Raw genomic sequence first — 12,350 nt, forward strand, 5'->3', positions numbered from 1 at the left:
GGTATTACAGTTTTGATTACATCAAGATGACGTCAGGCGTTCCACACTTCTGTTATAAATATAGAATGTTAGCAATCTAGTTGTTCATTGGGATACTGTTGAGAGGCAGAGGCCAGGGGCACGGACTCTGAAAATTGAAGGCAGGTAGGAGAGTGCAGAGGCAACAATTTGACCACACTGGGCAGGCAGGAAGGGCAGTGGCAGCACAACAGACTATGGAGGGCAGTGGAAAGGGGGGCAGGAGCAACAAACTAACAATACAGGACTGGCTAGAGAGGCTGTGGCAGTATAATAGACCATTGTGGGCAGAAGGAAGAGGCAGTGGTAGTACAACCATACATGCCAACAGACCCGTTTCAGCCAGGAAACGTCTAATGTTTTTAAGCTCAAATGGGCTTCATTTGATCTGTCTCCTGTCTACAATCTCCTCTTTTTCAATGTAACTCAAAGGGGAAAATCAATACCCCAGTTTGTTTTCAAAATCTCCCTCTTACAAAGTTCAAAATGTTCGCAAGTAAGGTACATTAGATCATGGTAGGCAGGAGGAATTGGGGTAGGGACATGGACTCGGATAACAGAGGACAGGAGGGACATGGAGAGGTGCACCAAACTGACCCTACAGGGCAGGCATCAGGGTTTGCAGTAGCACAATACACCACACAGGGCATGCGGGACGGGAGTGCAGCACAACAATCCATAGAAAGTAATAGGGAGGGGACAGGACCATGCACATGGACAACAGAGAACAGAGGGGAAAGAGGCAACGGTAGCTAGCTGACCATAATGGACAGACAGGAGAGAAAACTGCAGCATAACAGACCATAAAGGGCAGGAGGGACGGATCAGGGGCATTACAATGGAACAGACAAGCCAGGAGGGAGGGAATAGGGGTCTGCACATGGAAACAGAGGGCTGGGGGCAAGGGGGCAGGGCAGGAGCAGCAAGATGACCATGGAAGTCAGGCAGGATGGGCACTAGAAACAAGACACACCATGGAGAGCAACAGTGAGACTATGATGGCATACACACAGACCATGGAGGGAAGGTGGGAGGGGGTCAGGGGCAGCTAGCTGACCACACAGGCAAGGTGGAAGGGACCATGGCAGCACAGAAGACCATGCATGGCAAGCGGGAGGGTTAGTGGCAGCACAATAGCTATGATGGGCAAGAAGGAGGGTGTAGGGGCATGCACAAAGGACCATGGAGGATAGAAGGGAGGGTCAGGACCTGGGCACAGACAAGAGAGTTCAGGGGAAGGGGCCTCACAACAGACCGCGCGGGGCAGGCAGGAGGAGCAGTTGCAGCACAACAGACCAGGGAGGGCAGAAGGGTGTGGCAGTAAAATGGACCATGGAGGACAGGAGGAAGGGGATAGGGGCATGGCATGTGGACAGGCAGGGTGGAGGTGGCAGGGACAGGTTATAGTCATCTGACAATGCTAGGCAGGTGGGAGGGGAGTGGCAGCTCAACAGAACACTCAGAGTAGATAGGAGTGGCAGGTCCATGGAACATGGTGGGCAAAAAGGATGGAGCAGGGGCATGCACAAAGGCATCGGAGAGCAGGGGGAAGGAGAATAGGGGCAGCAAGCTAAGCACAGAGGCTAAGCAGGAGGTCAATGATGGGCCATAGAATTGGGCAATGGAGGGCAGGAGGAGTGGACTGGTACATCATGCTAAATGGAGGGCAGTGGCAGCACATCAGACCATGCATGGCAGGAGGGAGGAGGCTTGTCCATGGATTCAGACAACAGAGGATGGGGAGGAGGTGGATGGGGCAGCAAGCTAACTGTTCAGAGAAGGTGGGTATTAGGAACCTTATTGTCTTTAAAATGTGTGTGTGCGAACTACTTAAAATATGAACAAGTATGCAGCATAATCTCACTTTTATTCAGGAAGAAGAGGACGTTTGTGACTGTGACTCCGGGCTCACTTGGCAGAAACACCCCCTGACCCTCCACCCCCCATCGCAAAATGTAATGCCCGTGAAAAGGGTAGGTGGACGCAGTGTTATATAGAACATAGTCCTGAGAGCACGATTGAAAATGGAAACTAGATATTGTATATGGTATAAACTATGCACCAAAAAGTGTGATATAAGATAAACCGGGACGTGAAATATAATATGCAATACATTGTGCGCAATGACAGATTCATTGGAGAGCGCGAGATAGCACAGGCACTTGCGCGTGCTATGCGATATGCGCCTTGGAGTGTAATATGCACAGGGCAGTGTTGTGTAACATAACTAGTCTCTAAAGTTGTAATATAAAATATGTGCTGGGGAGTGTAACGTTGCATATGCACTGTGACAAAGATATGGATCCCAGATTGTAATATGTATGGCATAGCGTTGTGTGTTATAACATAGGCATCGAGGAAGGCACGTTAGAAGGGGCAATATAACCCGTGTGAAGGCAAGTGTGGCATGACATATTCACGGGGTGGTGTTACAGTGCACATGGTCATAGCATACGCACTAGCTGGTGGAATACAACACAGAGGTGTGTGGCACTCGGCGGGCACTGGTGGGTGTAACACAGCATTGGGCTCAGCCAGGAGCACGCTGTGACTCTCAAGTGAGGTTCGTCTCCTTTCCAGAGAGTAAAATAAAAAGTATTACACATCCGGTGGTGGATGTGTGTTTTATTAACCGTGAGGGGGGTTTCTTGCATAGTTTGGTCGAATTTTTGTCGAATCCCCTTTGAATGGCTTGGTGTGCGTGTGTATTAAATGTGCCCGTCAATAGCTACCCATGTTTGTATTAATAAACGACAAGGGTGTCTACTTGGAGAGTACCCACCGGCGGGGGCACCGGGATTAGGCACAGTAGGGCATCAGACACGTCAGAGCTTCACTAGCGGTGTAAATACATTCCACGCATAGTCGCCTTTTAATGAATATCACGCAAATCGTCATGTGATCGGTACATACGGTTTGTCCAGCATGTCCTAGGTGTTTCTATAAATATATATATTTTTTAAATAATAAAAAACAAAGGCCGGCCCTGGGGGATGGGGTCCCTGGGGCCATAAGTGGCCTGAGGAGGGGGGCAACGCAGCCCCCCTCCTAAAGAATAAAAAAAAAAAGGCCATGACCCGGGGGTTGGGGTCCCCAGGGCCGATAAATTAGAAAAAGAACGGGGGCCACACAGCCCTCCTTCTTAAAAAAATTAAATAAATAAAAGACCGGCATCGCGCTGGAGGCCACGCCCCCTCCTTGCAGCACTCTGCAAACGCGCCCCCTGGCCAGTTGTAAGTTGGTGAATTAATTCCCCTTTAATACTGAGGGTCCCTGAGGGCCAACTAGCCCAACAGGTATCTCTAGTATGTGCCAGGGAGCTGCGTTGCAGACAGGTCTTCTGAGGCCACGCCCCTTTTTACACCTCTATGCAACGCAGCTCTGTGACGCTTACTGGAGGTACCTAGTGGGCTAGTTTGACCCTAGGGACCCTTAGAATTCAAGGGGACTTAATCTCTCAACTTAGAACGGCTACAGGGCGCGTTTACATAGTGGTGAAGGGAGGGGACGAGGCCTGAGGTGACGTGTGCAAACACGCCCTGTGGCGCGTTTTAAGTTGGGAAAATAATTCTCTTTCAATCCTGAGGGACCCTGGGGGGTAACTAGCCCACCAGGTGCTTCCAGTAAGCTCCACTGCTCTGCGTTGCAGAGAGGTGGTACAGGCCGTGCCCCTTTTTACACCTCTCTGCAATGGTGCTTACTGGACGTACCTAGTGGGCTATTTTGCCCCTAGGAACCCTCAGGATTCAAGGGGACTTAATCTCCCAACTTAAAACGGCCACAGGGCGTGTTTACACAGTGGGGAATGGAGGGGACGGGCCTGAGGTGACGTGTGCAAACACGCCCTATGGCACATTTCAAGTTGGGGAAATAATTCCCCTTCAATCCTGAGGGCCCCTGGGGGCTAACTAGCCCACCAGGTGCTTCCAGTAAGCTCCACTGAGCTGCGTTGCAGAGAGGTGGTCCAGCCCACGTCCATTTTTACACCTCTATGCAACGCAGCTCTGTGGCGCTTACTGGAGGTACCTAGTGGGCTAGTTTGACCCTAGGGACCCTTAGGATTCAAGGGGACTTAATCTCTCAACTTAGAACGGCCACAGGGCGTGTTTACACAGTGGTGAAGGGAGGGGACGGGGCCTGAGTTAACGTGTGCAAACACGCCCTGTGGCGCGTTTTAGTTGGGGAAATAATTCCCCCTCAATCCTGAGGGACCCTGGGGGCCAACTAGCCCACCAGGTGCTTCCAGTAAGCGCCACTGCGCTGCGTTGCAGAGAGGTGGTCTAGGCCATGCCCCTTTTTACATCTCTCTGCAACGCAGCTCTGTGGTGCTTACTGGAGGTACCTAGTGGGCTAGTTGGACCCTAGGGACCCTCAGACTTAATCTCCCAACTTAAAACGGCCACAGGGCGTGTTTACACAGTGGGGAAGGGAGGGGACGGGGCCTGAGGTGTCGTGTGCAAACACGCCCTGTGGCGCGTTTTAAGAGGTAGTTTTAATCCCCTGCCCTATTATTATGAGATCTGTTTATTGGCATTTCGTTAGTATAAACATAGCACATGTCATAAATGAAATATCACACAGGCAATGAGTCAGTTACTCGGAGGAGTCCCCGCCAATTGTGAATACAGCAAACAGCTGGATCAAACGCCACCCCCATGTGCGAAGCAAGATAAAACTTATAGGTCTCAGGACCACCGCCCGTATTTAAACAGTTCCATAGAACAACAAAAAGAAAGAGGCAAAACAACAGAAGCCCCAGCACAACAGCAGCAGCAGGTTCGGTCTTTAACCATATGATCCCCAAGGTACTTCTCCCAGTCCAGCCCCCCCCCACCCGGTCCCCACCCCCGGTACAAACAGTTCCATTAAAGGCAATTTTCAATGTCCGCACACCTGCCCGGTTCGATGAGGGCCTCCACACCAGTCCCCAAATTAGACCCCCTGGGCTCACCTCCGTTGCCCTCCTCCTCGAGGAGTGCCTCCGCAGTACTCGTCCCACAGAGTCCCAGGGCATCCCCATCCAGCTGCATCAGGGCCTGCAAGTGTGCGTCCCACTGGTTCGCTATAGGTGTGTGCCTAAGGCCCAATGTTTCTTCCCGCAAAAGGGCCGTACCCTCCGCCCCCGCCCACACCAGCAGGGAACTCCGCCACGCTTGCGCTCAGGGGGGCTCAGCTGCTTTCCAGCCCTTGGTGATTAACCGCTTCGCCACTACCAAACCCAGGTCGAGGAAGCGACAGGCAACCTTCGTGGGGGGAGTTCTACGAAACAAGTGTAGCAAGCAGGCCGGCCATTCCCGCGGCGCCAGCGGGCTGGCACATTTACTTAACGCTCCATGCACCGTCCGCCAATACGAGTATAGTGCTGGACAACTCCATAACATGTGCACCAGTCCAGCATCCAGAGCCTTGCAGCGTGGGCAGTCAGCATCCGCGCGATGGAAATATCGGTTGATAGAGTCAGGAGTGAGATATGCTCTGTGTAGTATAAAGTACTGAATTTGGCGAAACCGCAAGTTCCTGGGAACCAGCGTTGGCCCCCGTAGTGCTTCCCTCCATTCCTTGTCAGCCATGGGGCGATCCAAATCCGCTTCCCATTTACCGCGCAAAGGAGACAGGTCGGTCACCACCTGTGTGCGCAGGGAGGCCGCGAACCAACGAATCATGTGACTGCCCCGTCCCATGACATGGAGGTACTGCATCATGAGGTGCTGTGCCGGCTCCTCCTGAAGCGTTACAACAAACAGATGATGGACGGAATGCTGACAATGCAGACATTCTCCCCCAGTCAAGAGATCTGGGTTAAATCCATCGTTCTTTTGCCCACTACGCCACCCCAGTTCAGACATGGCCATATGCAAATCAGTCTTGACCCTGTGCCTCATGGGAACAGTCCAGCCCGAACTGCCAAGCCATGTCTTCCCTGGACCGGAATCCAGCATCCTAGGACCGGTTTCTGGCTATCAGCCGTCATCAGCCAGGATAGCTTGACTCCAGTGGCGTAGTGAGCACGGGACCCACATTTGGCTCCTCCTGAAGAGCTCCCCATCGGTTCGTCAATGTCGCGATCAGCGAGCAGTGACGGAGGAACTGACCGGCTGGTAACCCCATCTCCTCCGCTAGTTGAGCGAACGGGATAAGCGCACCATCGCTGTAGAGGTACCCCAGTGTGCAGATGTCCACCGCGTGCCATTCCGTAAGCTCCGTCGAGCGCAGTAAACCCCGGCCACTAGGCGAACCCTCAATCGGCATGGCGGGAGCGTAAGGGACATTCGACCGGGTCAAGTAAAGGACACGTCGATAGCACTTGTAGGCCACTGCCACAAGGAGGGGACTCAGCTTGACCGTTCTGGCCGTCGGGTGGAACGACGCTGTGATATCCGCCAGGGGGAGCGGCGGCTCCGTGGACGCCGTGTCATCCCTCTCCCTATCGGCCAACCACCTGGCCACCCACCCACCACAGCTGCGCTGCTAGGTAATAGTGCGCAAAGCACGGCATCGCGAGTCCCCCCTGACCCGTGGGGAGGTATAACTTAGAGAGTGCCACTCTGTGGCGTGCGTTACCCCATACAAAATCTCGGAGGGAGCGCTCCAGGGTGGCGAAGAAGGACGCCGGGATGTAGATCGGCAAATTGGCAAAATAGTAGAGGAGTCTGGGCAGAGCTACCATTTTGACCAAGGCAATGCGGCCTGTGACCGCGAGAGGGAGGGTGCCCCAGAAACGCATCTGGGCCCTGATCGCCGTTACCGCCCTGCCCAAGTTGCCCTCCACCAGGTCAGCTGGCTGCCTATACACCTGGATGCCCAGGTAACGGAAGGTGTCCGGCTGCCACCTGACAGGCACACCCCCCAAATGAAACCGGGGATCCAGAGCATCAGCACAGAACGGGTAAAGGCACGATTTGGCCGCATTCACCCTCACCCCGGATAGCGCTGCAAATTCCGTTAGAACTCGCTCAAGGTCCCCTGAAATGTTCACCACGTCCCTCACGAAGACCAGGAGGTCATCCGCATATAAGGAGACCTGGTGCGTTGCGTCGCCCATGGGAATGCCGTCCGTTAACACCCTCTGCAGGGTGGCCGCTAAGGGCTCTATGGCAAGCGCAAAAAGGAGAGGCGAAAGAGGGCACCCCTGCCTGGTACCTCGGCCGACCGAAATGGCCTCCGAGATGTATGGGACAGTTCTCACCCGGACCACAGGATTCTTGTAAAGAAGCGCCGCCATTTGTAGGAACCCGAGGCCTAGTCCATAGTGCGACAATGCTGCCACTAGGTACCTCCATTCAAGGCAATCAAAGGCTTTTTCAAGGTCTAATACTAAACAGCCCGCTCGCGGCCAATGCTGTGCACCATGCGCGGCAACGCGGAAGAACCGGCGGAGATTAAGCGAGGTGCTGCGCTTCGGCACAAACCCATTCTGGTCCCTGTGCACCAGCACAGGTACAGTGGGGGCCAGCCGCTCCGCTAGGACCTTGGCCAGAATTTTATAATCGGTGTTGAGGAGGGCGAGGGGACGATAGGACCCCAGGTTAGTAGGGTCACGCCCTGGCTTGGGTAAAGAGATCCGATAGGCCTCTCTCATGGAGGCGGGCAGGGTAGCTTCCTCAAGGGCCGTGAGATATAACGCGTGCAGTCTGGGCACCAGAGACTCCCTATATGCTTTGTAGTACTCCGCCGGGAGACCATCCGGCCCAGGCGCCTTGCCAGAAGCCAGTGAGGCCACCGCTTCCCCTATCTCCTCCAGCGTGAGGGGACCCTCTAATGTTTCCTGGTGGGCATTCGGAATCGTGGGCAGGCAGGCGGCCCCTAAAAACTGATCGAGATCCTGTGCCTGTCGGCGCCCCACTGAAGTGTACAGGGCCTTGTAATGCGCCGTGAGTATCTGATGGATCTCCCGTTGCGTGTGTACCAGCGTCCCGTCCGATCCACGGATGGAGGCTATTGGCGCGTAGCCCGATTCCTGCCTGATCAACCAGGTCAACAACCGCCCCGCCCTATCAGATGTGGCGTGGACCCGAGCCGAATGGGCAGCGTAGTTATGGCAACGCAATCTCTCCAGTAGCTCAGCATGGCGCGCCCGGAGCTGCGCCAGCTGGGTCGAGTCTCGACCTCCTCTCTCACCATGGCGTTCACACGACAATAGCCGCGATTCCAAAGCGGTGAGCAGTAACGTAAGCTACTTACGAATATTCCCCGTCGCCCCTAGGCAATGTCCCCGCATGGTAGATTTGTGCGCGTCCCATTCCGTCAGCGCGCTCCCTGCCGTACCCTCATTGAGATCAAAGAACTGTTCGACCGCTGTGCCGAGCGAAGCTCGAAACTCCGCATCCTCAAGAGCGGCCGGTTGCAGACGCCATGTGGGAATGGGGGGCCTCCCCAGGTCCCAGCAGAGATGCAGCCTAACAGGATTGTGGTCCAAGTGGGTGCGGCCCAGGTAGTCCGCCTGAACTATCAATGGGTCCAGCGAAGGAGAACCCACCACCCTGTCAAGGCGGACGTGAAGGTCATGTACCACCGAGTAATATGAATAGAGTCGGTCAGTGGGGTGTAATTTACGCCAGACGTCATGCAGGGCCCATCGCGACAGCCAATCAGTAAGGTTCCTCGCGTTCGAGACTGCCTGTGTGCTACGGAGCGGCGGTAGGATCTATCAAGGCTCGTGTCCAACACCGCGTTAAAGTCCCCACCCAGTAACCAGGGAAGACCCACATACGGGGTTAAGGCCACCGAGAGTTGGTCTAGGAACGACGGTTGGTCAACGTTCGGGGCATAGATGGATCCCAGGAGCATAGAGTGCCCGTTGAGCCTCCCCCGAACCAGCGTGTATCGGCCAGCAGGATCAATCACTACTTCGGAGCATGTGAAGGGTGTACCTGCCCGTACCCAAATCAACGTACCCCGAGCATGCGCAGAATATGTGGTCCCAAAAAGCTGCCCCCTCCACCGAGCGCGTAATTTGTCCAACTCTGGCCGTGTCATGTGTGTCTCCTGGAGAAGGGCCACCGCTATCCTATGCCGCTGCAAATAGGCAAAAACAGAGTATCGGCGGGCCGGTTTGTGCATGCCTCTAATGTTCCATGTGACTATTGCAGTGTCAGCCATCAGTGTTGAGTGTGGACAACGCGAGGCCCACAGGCCGAAGCGGACCAGCCGGGGGGAGGAAGGGGACCAAGATCACTGTTGCCCAGACCGCCTGCTGCAAGAACATGGTGTACAAGAAAACTGCAGAGCACTGCAGAGTGTAAATAGACAAAGGTAAAAGTAAGATTAACAAGAGAAATTCCATAACCGCAAGGGCAAACACCAGAACGGGCATTCGTCCAAACATGTAAGACTCAATCGCCTGTGAACTACCAGGCCAAATATGTGCTAGTGGGTGCCAAAGGGCAATACTGCTGGTCCCGGTCTGCAAGAGCCCCGTGTTACCCCCGTCAGAGCCTCGTGTGCCTATAGGGCCGCCAGTCGCGCAACCGCTCCCCAGGGGTATGTGTGTGGGCATCGCCGCCACCCCGCTCCCCCGCGACCAAGACATGCGTGGACTCCCGACCCCGTCCCACGTGTAAGGGAACCCACACTGTCCCCCCAGCCCCCGTGACCCCCGCGGCACCCCAACCGGTCCAGTCGTGTAAGCATAAAGAGCCTCAGAACCACAATCCAGGAGGCAACAGAGGCAGGAAACCCCTCCCCTCAAGAGTAGTCCGCAGCACTCAGCCCACCACCTCAGGGTACCTGCATTGAACACAGTGCAATCAGACAAGAGTTCACCCCAGAAGGTCGGCCGTCTGGCGAGTCACCACTGGCAACACCTGGTCTTCCGAAAGTATGATGGACGGGGAGGAGGACTGGTCAGTCTCAGTGTCACTGTGTGCGTGAGCCGCCACGTCCCCCTGGCTGCTCACAGATCCCAGGGTGGCCACCGCCTCAAGAGCCTCCAGCCGCTCCAAGCGCATCCTCTCCGGACTCGGGCCGCAGGAGGACTCGGCCCGGCTCCACCGCGTCGGTCCTGCTGTCTCCGTCATCTCAGTCGTTTCTCCCGTCGCCCCACGGGGCCTGGGTCCGCGGGCCTGGGGCCACCATGTTGGCCCGTTTCCTCCAGCCAGTCCCAGACATAAGACGGGGCATCGACAAAACGTGTCCCATCCTTCGTGACCACCCTGAGGCGCGAGGGGAACAGCAGCGAATATTGGATTTGCAATTCACGGAGTCGGCGTTTCACCTCCAGATAGTTGCTCCTCCGCTTCTGAACGGTCGCAGTGTAGTCCAGGAACAGCATCACTGCGCCACCCCCTACCGTCAGGGCACCCATTTTCCTCGTTTCCCGGAGGATCACGTCCCGGTCACGGTAGTTGAGGAGCCGAAACAGGAAAGGACGCGGCCGTGCCCCAGGGACAGGTCTCCGCATCGGCACTCTGTGCGCCCGCTCCACCCCAAACTGCGGGGAGAGCACCCCCGGGGGCAGGATGTCCCGCAACCAGCCTTCAACGAACTGCTCCGGTCGTCGACCTTCCTCACCTTCCACCAGCCCCACGACTCGTATGTTCTGGCGCCGAGAGCGGCCCTCTGCATCCTCTGCGCGGTCCTTTAGAGTGTTAACGCGGTCCATCAGGTCCTGCAAAGTGGCACAGTGGTTGCGCACTATCGGCTGGACATCCTGTAGCGCCTGACTGTGACTGGCAACGGTGTCCGCCAGTTTGCGATGGTCGGCGTGGAGCAAAGTGAAGTCAACCGTGACTTTGTCAATCCGGGATTCCAGGGAGGTTCTAGTTTGTTCCAGCGTGTTGCCCAGTCGGTCGACCGCTGCCAGCATGGCATCCATCTTGGCTTCCAGAGTCGACGCAGGCGGTGCCGCAGTCCCAGCGCCGTGCTTCGTGATTTGGAATCGTTCCACTTCACAGCCTTTTCATCTTTTTTGGAAAATGGTGCTCCTTCCCACGGCAGGAACCGCCGTGTAAAATATGTCCATCAAGGTGCCCCAAAGCAACGGAAGGTCACTCGACGGCATTCTCTTCAGTAACAAGCCTCGTTGCAACTCGTCTGTTTTCCCCAATAATTACACCATAAAGCCGACGCGTTTCGAGGCTTTGCGCCTCTTCTTCTTGGGCTGGCAATGATACACTGAGCACTCACCATTCAAATTCTTTATTAAGTATTCTCGACCTTAGTAGGCATGGCCTCGTTGGCCTGATGGTATTCTGGGACTGGTAGTCCTTAATAGTGAGTATTGAATTATTTTCCTTGGTAGGTACAGCGCATCAAATGTCTAATTTAAAACCACGGTTCCTGCCGTGGGAAGGAGCACCATTTTCCAAAAAAGATGAAAAGGCTGTGAAGTGGAACGATTCCAAATCACGAAGCACGGCGTTCTCATGCAGATTAATTGCTCGTCTGCCTCAACCCCATCCTACAAAGGAAGTGAATTGGTTTTAAATTAGACATTTGATGCGCTGTACCTACCAAGGAAAATAATTAAATACTCACTATTAAGGACTACCAGTCCCAGAATACCAGCAGGCCAATGAGGCCACGCCTACTAAGGTCGAGAATACTTAATAAAGGATTTGAATGGTGAGTGCTCAGTGTATCATTTCCAGCCCAAGAAGAAGAGGCGCAAAGCCTCGAAACGCGTCGGCTTTATGGTGTAAATATTGGGGAAAACAGACGAGTTGCAACGAGGCTTGTTACTGAAGAGAATGCCGTCGAGTGACCTTCCGTTGCTTTGGGGCACCTTGATGGACATATTTTACACGGCGGTTCCTGCCGTGGGAAGGAGCACCATTTTCCAAAAAAGATGAAAAGGCTGTGAAGTGGAACGATTCCAAATCACGAAGCACGGCGTTCTCATGCAGATTAATTGCTCGTCTGCCTCAACCCCATCCTACAAAGGAAGTGAATTGGTTTTAAATTAGACATTTGATGCGCTGTACCTACCAAGGAAAATAATTCAATACTCACTATTAAGGACTACCAGTCCCAGAATACCACCAGGCCAATGAGGCCACGCCTACTAAGGTCGAGAATACTTAATAAAGGATTTGAATGGTGAGTGCTCAGTGTATCATTGCCAGCCCAAGAAGAAGAGGCGCAAAGCCTCGAAACGCGTCGGCTTTATGGTGTAATTATTGGGGAAAACAGACGAGTTGCAACGAGGCTTGTTACTGAAGAGAATGCCGTCGAGTGACCTTCCGTTGCTTTGGGGCACCTTGATGGACATATTTTAAACGGCGGTTCCTGCCGTGGGAAGGAGCACCATTTTCCAAAAAAGATGAAAAGGCTGTGAAGTGGAACGATTCCAAATCACGAAGCACGGCGTTCTCATGCAGATTAATTGCTCGTCT

Source organism: Triturus cristatus, chromosome 7 (genome assembly GCF_964204655.1).
Source record: "Triturus cristatus chromosome 7, aTriCri1.1, whole genome shotgun sequence".
Taxonomy (NCBI): Eukaryota; Metazoa; Chordata; class Amphibia; order Caudata; family Salamandridae; genus Triturus; species Triturus cristatus.